The sequence below is a fragment of the Palaemon carinicauda genome, chromosome 17, assembly GCF_036898095.1.
Source record: "Palaemon carinicauda isolate YSFRI2023 chromosome 17, ASM3689809v2, whole genome shotgun sequence".
NCBI classification, from domain to species: Eukaryota; Metazoa; Arthropoda; class Malacostraca; order Decapoda; family Palaemonidae; genus Palaemon; species Palaemon carinicauda.
Window position 1 is genome coordinate 88,230,096 of NC_090741.1, and position 11,123 is coordinate 88,241,218.

Here is an 11,123-nt window from a genome sequence, read left to right on the forward strand (position 1 = left end):
TTCTGGCCTACGCTAGGCCATGTAGCCTAGTCCTTTGGTCCTAGTACTTCATGCATGATTTTGGTTTTTCCAAGTGTATTAAAATTTTATTGAAGCTTTAGGCTGTTTTTTATACATTGAAGATTATGTTGAATATTTCCAAGATTGTATACGAAAGAGTTTCGGGTGATTTAGGTAATCGATTCTCTTGGTGCCTAGGCTAAGTTGCTTATGGAGCCTTAGTATACTTTCTCATACTGCCCGATTGCTTTCTTTTCTTCGTAGAGGGTATGCAATCCCTTTCCCTCTGTTTAAGGCCTTGGGCTTATCCCTAAGTGGTTTATCTGAATTAATTTTCGATAAAACTATACTGGGGTGTTACTGTACCTTCCTGTTCCAGTAAGTCTGGTTTCAGAGAGGGACAGAGCAACAGAGTTTTTTAATCTGAGTCTGTATTTGTCTGGCTTGGGGTAGAGTCTCCCTCGCTGACCTAATACAGACATAGGGGGCTTTGCCTCCTTAGGTCACTACCGAAGGTTTCTATACGAGATGATTCCTTTCTTTTGTGATCTACCAGACTAGTCCTTGTTGCTGTTCTTGGGGGAGGATAAGATTCTTTCCCTGGGAGTAGCAACACCTTCCTTGCTTTGGTTCTCTGGGAGCTGGCAAGTATTGCTGGCCTCCCTCCTTGGATCTCCCTAAGGCAAAGATGAGTTTTCTTGGCTGCTAGTGACTCCTTCACTAAAGCAAGGTTGGTAGGACCTCTTTTGTCCCTTCCCCCTCTATCTCCGTATGGCCAAGCCATTACAGTACTGTATGTCATTCTACATCTGGACCTAGGATAGGTTAGGATGTGGAATTGACTCAGTCCCTTGCCGGCCGGCAGAGCTGCCGGCCGGCAAGGGTCTTCTTCTTTGAGTGCTGCCCGGACATCCTTGGTCCCTCATCCATGCCTGCCTCTAGAGCCAGACGGCATTGGTCAGGAAGCCTGAATTAGATTCTCCCCTTCCTTATTTGCACTCTTTCGGATTTCCCGGGCTTGGAGTTAGTGTACGCTCTTATCCCGGCATCCATTCTGTTTACTTCTAGTGCTGTACCCGACCCGGCTGCCGGCCTATGAGGCCTGCAGCCGGGCAGTCGTAGTCCTCTGGTTCTTTTGCTGCCGGCTGGCATCGGTTGTGTACCTTTGCCGGCCGGCTAATGTCAGCCCTTGTCTGCCGGTCGCCAAGAGTGTGGCCGGCAGCCGGGTACTACCTTGTGTAGTTGCCGGCCGCTTTTTGCCGGCCGACATTGGCTGTTGCCAGCCGGCAGTTACTGCCGGCCGGCACATGCATGTGAACCAGCGTTCTGCCGCCTTATAGCTGTTAAGTAGTATACTTTAAAGCTAGACTTGCCTGCCGGCACATAACCTCCTATACTGTACCAGTATTTCTCAGTATAACATATACTGCAAGAAGAAAACTATAGTATAAGTTTTGGTACAGCACTGTGTGTTCTAACATTTTTGTGTTGTCTTGCACAGCCCTTTGCTGTTGCCCTACAGATAAGAAAGTGAGTTCTTTCTTGTCTATTATCCAGGATTTTAAAATCATTGCTTAGGTGTGAGCTCCACCTGTTTCCTCTGGAAACTTTGCATTGGTTATTCTAGAAGAGATTAACCATTCGATTTTATTATCTGGAAGGCTGCAACAATTGGATGTGAAGGAAACACAAGTGTGTGTCCTTTCCTTTCTGAATTGTTATGCTATACTATGCATATCCAGTGATACATAGTTCACTTGATAATCATGGAAATTTCTTCTCTTTACAGGAGGGACCCACCGAAGTGCGGAAGTGTTTTCTGCAACGTCCGCAGCAAGAACTTCTGCGGACATGAGTTTTGTAGGAGACACGCAGCATGAGCTGTCTCCAAAGGTGATCTCCAGTATTGGGACCTCAGGTATGTACCGTGTGCACTAACCTGATTACTGAGGCCTTCAATTCCCCTAGGATGGCGGAATCAAGGGATATAGCAAGGGAGAAGCTTCGTACCTTGGTAAGGGGCTTCCAGAAGAACACCTCTGGACCTTATCTTCCAAGTGAGAAGATGAGGGCGTATCTTTTCCCTAGGGCATCAGCTGATGCTGTGATTCCCAAGCCTCAAGAGGAGATCCCCCAAGTTCAGATCCAGGTGGATGCTGAAGTCGCGGGTCGCTATGCAAGACATCCAGTTGGATGACAGGATGTCTGACGTGGACGAGCGTCTGGAGGAAGACCTCCTGGCAGAAGCCCAGGATGAAGTTCAAGCCCCAGACGTCGTAGAGGAAGAGGTCGACGAGGTGTCGACTACTCCGGTTCAGATCCCGGAGCCTATTCCCTCAACATCGACCGGTCTCCCAGCAGAGCTGGGACAGGCCCTCTCCTCCATTGTTGGAATGATCCAAAAAATGCAGAAGGAGAATCAGGAGAAGGCGGCTGCAATGGAACTGTGGATGCAGAGCCTTGCAGAATCACATGGGCCAGAAAAGACTCAATGTGAAAGACCTTCCCTTGTGCTCAGATGCTAACCCATGGAGGTATGCTGAGCACATGCCGATGACGACTGGAAAGATCGTCATCTCGGATAAGTTGGGTTCAGTTCCCCTAGAAGAGGTGGAATTCTGGCCAGTAAGGCGTCATATCCGGACTGTTATGTCCGGCTGAGGAAGGAACCAGCTTCAAAGGAGGAGACAGCCGAAGGAGGTCATAGTGATGGACCATACTAAGGCTCAAGCTCTGCTTTCATCCTCGATGAAAAAGAATGGCTTCTCGAACTCATAGGTAGCTGCATTGAGCAGAAGCTCCCTTCCTTTGTGTCCTCTCCTGCTAGAGCCTTCCCCTTTTTACAGAAAGGGTTTGCGGCTGTACTAAAAGCAGTCGAGGCCGGCAAGCCTTGCCCCTCCCTGGAGGAGTGTAAGCCATTGTCGCTGGCCCTGCCTATGGACAACAAAGACTGGAAGGACGTCCATCTTACGTTCTCAGTTGGGAGGTCCTCGCCGAACTGACGTCCGGCGGAGGACCTCCCTAAGCTGTCTGAGTTTCTTTTACGAAGAGAGTTCGAGACAAAGAAAGACTGGCTGCCTCAATGTCCTTCAGACTACTCTTCAGACGATGGCAAGTGACCCCAAGGTCCATGAAATGTTCATGGTAGTGGCCAAAACTCATCTGGCCACAGTGACGAAGGACCTTTATGGCTTCATCAAGGCGAGGAGAGGCTTGTAGGGAGTTCGTGTTCACCTCGGCCACGGTGAGGCACGAGCCAAGGAAACTAATCTCCTCCAACATTTGGGGTAAAGACCTTTTCCCTACCGATTTGGTCAAAGAAGTTGTTGATGAGGCCGCCTTGGAGAATAGAAACCTTCTCAGAAGTGGGGCCTGGCTATCAAGAGAAAGTCTTCCCCGGATGAGGGTCCTCAACCTAAGAGGAAGAGTATGAGGACTAGGCTACCGTCTCGGCCAGCCAAGCCTCTTAGACAGCAACAGCAACTGCAATTGCCATTGCCTTCAGTGCCTCAGATGGTGGCACAACCCCGACCACATTTCAATGGGTACCCCAGGCTGTGTCGACAAAGTCCATGGCATTCACCCCAACGTTCGAAGGGCAGTCTACTTCTTTCGAGCAAAGCCTAGAGGAATAGCCAGAGGCTCGTCTAGGCACCCCTCAAGGGGAAGGGATTAAGGGGTGGTCGCGGTCAGGGAGGCAAGTCCTCAGGACGGCATCCAAGTGAGTATGATGCCGGTAGGAGGGACGCTTCAGAATTTTCGGGATCGGTGGACCTTCGATTCCTGGGCCCACAGCCTACTCAAGAATGGACTGGGCTGGAGCTGGTACAGCACTCCACCCCCGTGCCCTCGGTTTTTCCAACACTCCACCCCCATTCTGGAGGAGTACGTTCAAGAACTGTTGGAGAAAAATGTGATCCGAAGGGTGAAGTCCATCAAATTCCAAGGGAGGCTGTTTTGTGTTCCCAAGAAAGACTCGGAAAAGCTCAGAGTCATTCTGGACTTGTCGCCACTCAACAAGTTCATAGTAATTGCAAATTCAAGATGCTAACACTGCAACACATAAGGACCTTACTGCCCAAGAGGGCATATTCCGTCTCAATAGACTTGTCAAACGCCTATTGGCACGTTCCAATCAACCGTCAACTCTCCCCCTACCTAGGGTTCAGGCTACAACGAAGACTATACGCCTTCAGAGCCATACCATTCGGGCTAAATATAGCCCCAAGGATTTCACAAAGCTTGCGAGCGTAGCTCTCAAACAATTACGCCTAAAGGGAATTCAGGTAGTAGCCTACCTGGACGACTGGCTGGTGTGGGCAGTATCCGAGACAGAATGCTTGATAGCTCCAGTCAAGAGATCCAGTTCCTAGAGTACCTAGGCTTCAAGATCAACAGAAAAAAGTCTCGACATTCTCCATCTCAAAGGTTCCAGTGGCTGGGAATCCACTGAGACCTAATGTCACACCGTTTCTCCATCTCGATGAAGAAAAGAAAGGAGATAGCGGGTTCTGTCAAGAGACTTCTAGATTCCGAAAGGATATCAGGACGCAAACAAGAGAGGGTACTGGGCTCTCTCCAGTTTGCTTCGGTGACAGACCCAGTGCTAAGAGCACAGCTAAAGGATGCAACCAGAGTTTGGAGAAGTTATGCATCAAACGCGTGAAGAGATCTGAGAATACCAGTTCCGCTTCGGCTACGTACTCTTCTCAGGCCTTGGTCCCAAGCCAGACATCTAAAGAAGTCGGTTCTTCTTCAGCCACCTCCCACGTCGGGTGACGATTCACTCAGACGCCTGGAAGGAGGGATGGGGAGGTCCATCGCATCGAAAAAAAGTCCAGGGGACTTGGTCCAAGCTATTCAAGACCTTTCACATAAACTTTCTAGAAGCTATGGCAGTGCTCCTTACCTTAAAGAAAGTCTCCCCACGTCACTCGATCCACATAAGGCTGGTGATGGACAGCGAGATAGTTGTGAGATGCTTGAATCGACAAGGATCGAGGTCACCACCTCTCAACCAAGTGATGTTGGCCATCTTCCGATTGGCAGAAAAGAAGAAGTGGTACCTGTCGGCAGTTCACCTTCAAGGAGTCGCAATGTGACAGCGGACGCTCTATCCAGGTTCACACCGATAGAGTCGGAATGGTCCTTAGACGCAGGATCATTCTCCTTCATCTGAATCAAGTCCCAGAACTGCAGATAGACCTCTTTGCGATGAAAGACAACAAGAAGTTGCCCCTGTACGTGTCCCCCGTACGAGGACCCCTTAGCGGAAGCAGTGGACGCGATGTCCCTCGACTGGAACAGATGGTCCAGGATTTATCTGTTCCCCGCCTCACAGCCTTCTGTTGAGGGTCCTCAACAAACTGAGATCCTTCAATGGGGTAGCGGCAATAGTGGCCCACAAGTGGCAGAACAGCGTGTGGTTCCCCTGGCATTGGAACTACGACTGAAGTTTGTACCGCTACCAGATCCAGTTCTGACCCAGCGAGTCCAGAAGTCGACTGTCTACGCTTTATTACAGAAAACCCAGACCCTGCAGCTCATGATTTCTCTCCCTAGCGGTGAGAAAGCGTTCGGGATTTTGAAAGCCAGCATAGACTTCCTAGAGGAATATAAGTGCAAATCTACTAGAAGGCAACATGAGTCATCTTGCAGAAAATGGGTGGCCTTTGTCAAGGCGAAGAACCCGCAGGAGATCTCGACAGACTTCTGCTTATCTTTCTTCATCCACCTCCATGGTCTAGGGTTGGCAGCTAACACGGTTACAGCGTGTAAGTCTGCTTTGACAAGACCCATTCTATAAGCCTTCCAGGTTGACCTAGGTAACGAGATCTTTAAAAAAGTTCCGAAAGCCTGTGCTAGGCTCAGACCTTCAGCACCTCCAAAGCCCATTTCATGGTCTTTAGACAAAGTTCTTCATTTCGCTTCGCTGTTGAGCAATGAAGAGTGTGCGTTAAAGGATTTGACACAAAAAGTTATTTTCCTATTTGCACTCGCGTCCAGGGCCAGGGTTAGTGAGATCATAGCATTCTCGAGAGAGGCAGGTCGTGTTCAGTTCCTGGATGGGGGAGAACTGAACCTGTTTCGGATCTCTACGTTTCTCGCCAAGAATGAGTTAGCCACCAACAGGTGGGGTCCCTGGAGAATGCTCCTCTGAAAGAAGATGCATCTCTATGTCCAGTAGAATGCCTAAAGGTCTATCTTCATAGAACTTCAGACTTCAAGGGTGGTCAACTATTCAGGGAGAGAACATCAGGCTCAAATTATCTCTGAATCAACTCAGAGCGAAAATCACATATTTTATTCGCAGAGAGCGGATCCTGACAGTACACCCGCAGGTCACGATCCAAGGAAAGTTGCCTCACCTTAAATTTCTTAATTGTATGGATTTTGAACATCTCCGTTCATACACTAGCTGGAAGTCTTCCAGAGTGTTCATTCGTCACTATGCGATGCAAGTAGAGGAACTAAAGAGATCTGTGGTAGCACTGGGTCGCGTCGTTAACCCTACTGTTTAACTCTGCGAGGAACAGTGGTTTTAATTGGGACGATTAACTCCAGGTGAGTGTGTAGTTACATACTGTACTACAAACTAAGTGAGGGCACTGAGTTGCCCACATAGACTGTCTATTTCAAAGGTGAACCTAGCATAAGTGCAGACATGTGTGCCAAGCGCTTCTAACGCTAATGTCATTGATTTGTAATACAGACTTTTATGACTTTGATACCTCGGTATCTTAAAAGTGGCATTAATGTTTTTTCTCTTTCCAGATAAACAAGTTCTGTTTACTATCATACTTATGCTTAAAGTTTTGGTTATCCTCTCCTTATATAAATACTATATAATATATATAATTGTTGTTAACCTGTCTAATTATTGTCTGTCAATAAACTTGTTCTTGAGAACCTTGCATCTCCTTCACCTGTGTCAATTTATTGGTATAATTGAGCATTCATTCTATGTACCTTATCTGGCGAAGAATCTAAGAATTGGTTCCTTTATGCAAGCTATGCTGCATTGGTTTATGCTTTCCCTTAACGGGAGGACTCCGTCCCATATAGGGACGGTGGCGGTTTACAAGTTTCTTCCTATGCGGATATAAACCTTTGTCCAATACAAGTATTGTGCGGAGAACTGGTCGATATTTCATATTGACGCAGGGGTTCTTTACAAACTATGCTTTACTTAATATGGGGTGAGACCACTATATTAGCTTGCCTGGTATTCATACATAGATATATGTACTCTTCGAGACTTTTCCAGAGTCTAGTAGGACTCTTCCCTGTAGGGGGCAGGAAGCTCTAACATGGTTATAGTTAGTTGAAAAGATGTTTAATGGTAACATCTTAGGTCTCTAGGTCTAGTCGACCGGGGAAAAATTACGTCCGGGGAGTACTGCACGTTCTGAGAATCCACAGATACAGAAATGCTCGGGTATACTTCCATCAGGACGACATAGCTTGAGCCCAAAAAACGGATTTTGAGCGAAGCGCTCAAAATACGTTTTTTGGGCTCAAGCTATGTCGTCCTGATGGACACGCCCTTCCCTTTCTAAGAAAGGGCTGTAGGACCCCTCCCTACATACAGTATCTGTAGCACCTCGTGTACGCTACAAGGAATACAGATGGCGACAGGATTGGCGCCAGCCACGCTTACGAAACGGGAGATAAGGAGCCTTGGGAGAGGCTCCCCCCTTTCTCTTTCCCGATTTTGTTTCTTGCCAATTGACCCCTGCGATAAGTAATCTCTGTTCGTGGTGCAGATTGCCATGTGGCGTGTCAAGAATACGTCCTCTGATATGTCGCGATATCCCTTTCACGAGGGATATTCGCTCCAGGAGTTAGAATTCTGGAACCTTAAGGTAAATTCTCTGGGAATATCGCCGTAGTTGTAATATACCCTAGGAAGCTACCCGATAGGAACTTCCATCAGGACGACATGGCCATCTCACCCAAAAATAGATTTTTCGCTTCGCTCAAAATCCGTTATATATATATATATATATATATATATATATATATATATATATATTTATATATATATATATACGCAAATGCCCTAGAACCATATATATATATATATATATATATATATATATATATGTATATATATTTATATATATATTTATATATATATATATATATGTATATATATATATATATATATATATACGCAAATACCCTAGAACCATATATATATATATATATATATATACATATATATATATATATATATATATATATATATATATATGTATATATATATATATATATATATATATATATATATGTATGTATATTATATATATATATATATATATATATATATATATATATATATGGTTTCTAGGGCATTTGCGTACTGGAAATTTTAGTCCCTGAGAGTTGTGTCCCGGACAATTTTGGACCTGGTCAAATGCGTCCCGGATATTTGTGTACTTGTATGTGTGTTTTACTGATTCTATAAACCTTTTTATTTTTACCTTCACTTTATACTTTTTACACAGTAATTTTTTATATAAATTTGTCCACCCTGAATATGCATGTTTTAAGGGCATCAAGTAATTTAGATTCTTACTTCATACTTTGACAATAATTATACATTTAGACATACTGGACACGAAAGGACCTATATATCGACATCAATATTTAATATGAATGTCTCATTACTTTTCAAAACTTTATAAAATGGAAAATTTACACACACACACACACACACACACACACACTCACACACACACACATATATATATATATATATATATATATATATATATATATATATATATATATATATATATATATTATTATGTGTGTGTGTGTGTGTGTGTATGTATGTATGTATGGATATATGTATGTATACACTATAAATTTTCTATAAGTCTAAAATGATTAGGTCATTTTTTTTTAATAATGACTTACGATAGCTGCTTTTAAGTTCATAAAGGTCTACGTAAATGCAAAATTAAAATGATTGATAAATACAGTAATTCTCAATTCTGTGCTTCAGTGGTTTAATGCCATATATCTCATTTACAGTAATTAATAGTTCTGTAATAGAGCGATAACATACATACATAATTACAAACATATATGCATAGATACAGACATACAGATAGACAGAGAGTCACCTTCGTATCTTTTAACAAATATTACTAGGTCACTAAAATCAAGTATAGGTACGCAAATTTTTCCGGGACGAAAAATCGTGGGACGCAATTGTCCGAGGATGCAATTGTCGGACACATCTGTCCGGGACGCAGATGACCAGTACGCAATTGTCCTACCACCATATATTTATATATAACGGATTTTGAGCGAAGCGAAAAATCTATTTTTGGGTGAGATGGCCATGTCGTCCTGATGGAAGTTCCTATTGGGTAGCTTCCTAGGGTATATTACAACTATGGCGATATTCCCAGAGAATTTACCTTAAGGTACCAGAATTCTAACTCCTGGAGCGAATATCCCTCGTGAAAGGGATATGTTTTAGGGTGCAATCTGACCCCTAAAACAGAGATTACGTATCGCAGGGGTCAATTGGCATGAAACGAAATCGGGAAAGAAAAAGGGGGAGCCGCTCCCAAGGCTCCCTATCTCCTGTTTCGTAAGCGTGCCTGGCGCCAATCCTGGCACCATCTGTATTCCTTGTAGCGTACACGAGGTGCTACAGATACTGTATGTAGGGAGGGGTTCTACAGCCCTTTCTTAGAAAGGGAAGGGCGGGGTCCATCAGGAAGACATGGCCATCCCACCCAAAAATAGATTTTTCGCTTCGCTCAAAATCCGTTTTTTGGGCTCAAGCCATGTCGTCATGATAGAAGTATACCAGAGCATTACTGTATCTGTGGATTCTCAGAACGTGCCGTACTCCCCGGAGGTAATTTTTCCCGGTCGACTAGACCTAGATACCTAAGATGTTACCGTTATACATCTTTTCAACTAACTATAAACCATGTTAGAGCTTCCTGCCCCCTACAGGGAAGAGTCCTACTAGACTCTGGAAAAGTCTCGAAGAGTACATATATCTATGTATGAGTACCAGGCAAGCTAATTTAGTGGTCTCACCCTATATTAAGTAAAGCATAGTTTGTCAAGAACCAATGCGTCAATATGAAATATCGACCAGTTCTCCGCACAATACTTGTATTGGACAAAGGTTTATATCCGCATAAGAGGAAACTAGTAAAACCGCCATCGTCCCCTTATGGGACGGAATCCTCCCGTTAAGGGAAAGCATAAACCAATGCAACATAGCTTGCATAAAGGAACAATTCTATTAGAATTATCCCAGATAAGGTACATAGAATGAATGCTCAATTATACCAATAAATTGACACAGGTGAAGAAGACGCAAGGTTCTCAAGAACAAGTTTATTGACAGACAAACTGACAGGTTAACCACAATTATATGTATATATATATATATATATAATATATATTATATATATATATATATATATATATATATATAAGAAGAGGATAACCCAATACTTTAAGCATAAGTATGATAGTAAACAGAACTTGTTTATCTGAAAGAAAAAACATTAAATGCCACTTTTAAGATACCGAGGTATAAAAGTCATAAAAGTCTGTATTACAAATCAATGACATTAGCGTTAGAAACGCTCGGCACACATGTCTGCACTTATGCTAGGTTCACCTTTGGAAATGGAACAGTCTACATGGGCAACTCAGTGCCCTCACTTAGTTTGTAGTACAGTATGTAACTACACACTCACCCTGGAGTTAATCGTCCCAATTAAAACCACTGTTCCTCGCAGAGTTAAACAGTAGGGTTAACGACGTGACCCACTGCTACCACAGATCTCTTTAGTTCCTCTACTTGCTTCGCATAGTGGCGAAAGAACACTCTGGAAGACTTCCAGCAGTGTATGAACGGAGACGTTAAAAATCCTTACAATTAAAGAAATTTAAGGATGAGGCAACTTTCCTCGGATCGTGACCTGCGGGTGTACTGTCAGGATCCGCTCTGCGAATAAAATATGTGATTTCGAGTTGATTCAGAGATAAATTTGAGCCTGATTGTTTCTCCCTGAATAGTTGACCACCCTCTAAGTCTGAAGTTCAGAGATAAATTTGACATGATGTTTCTTTCC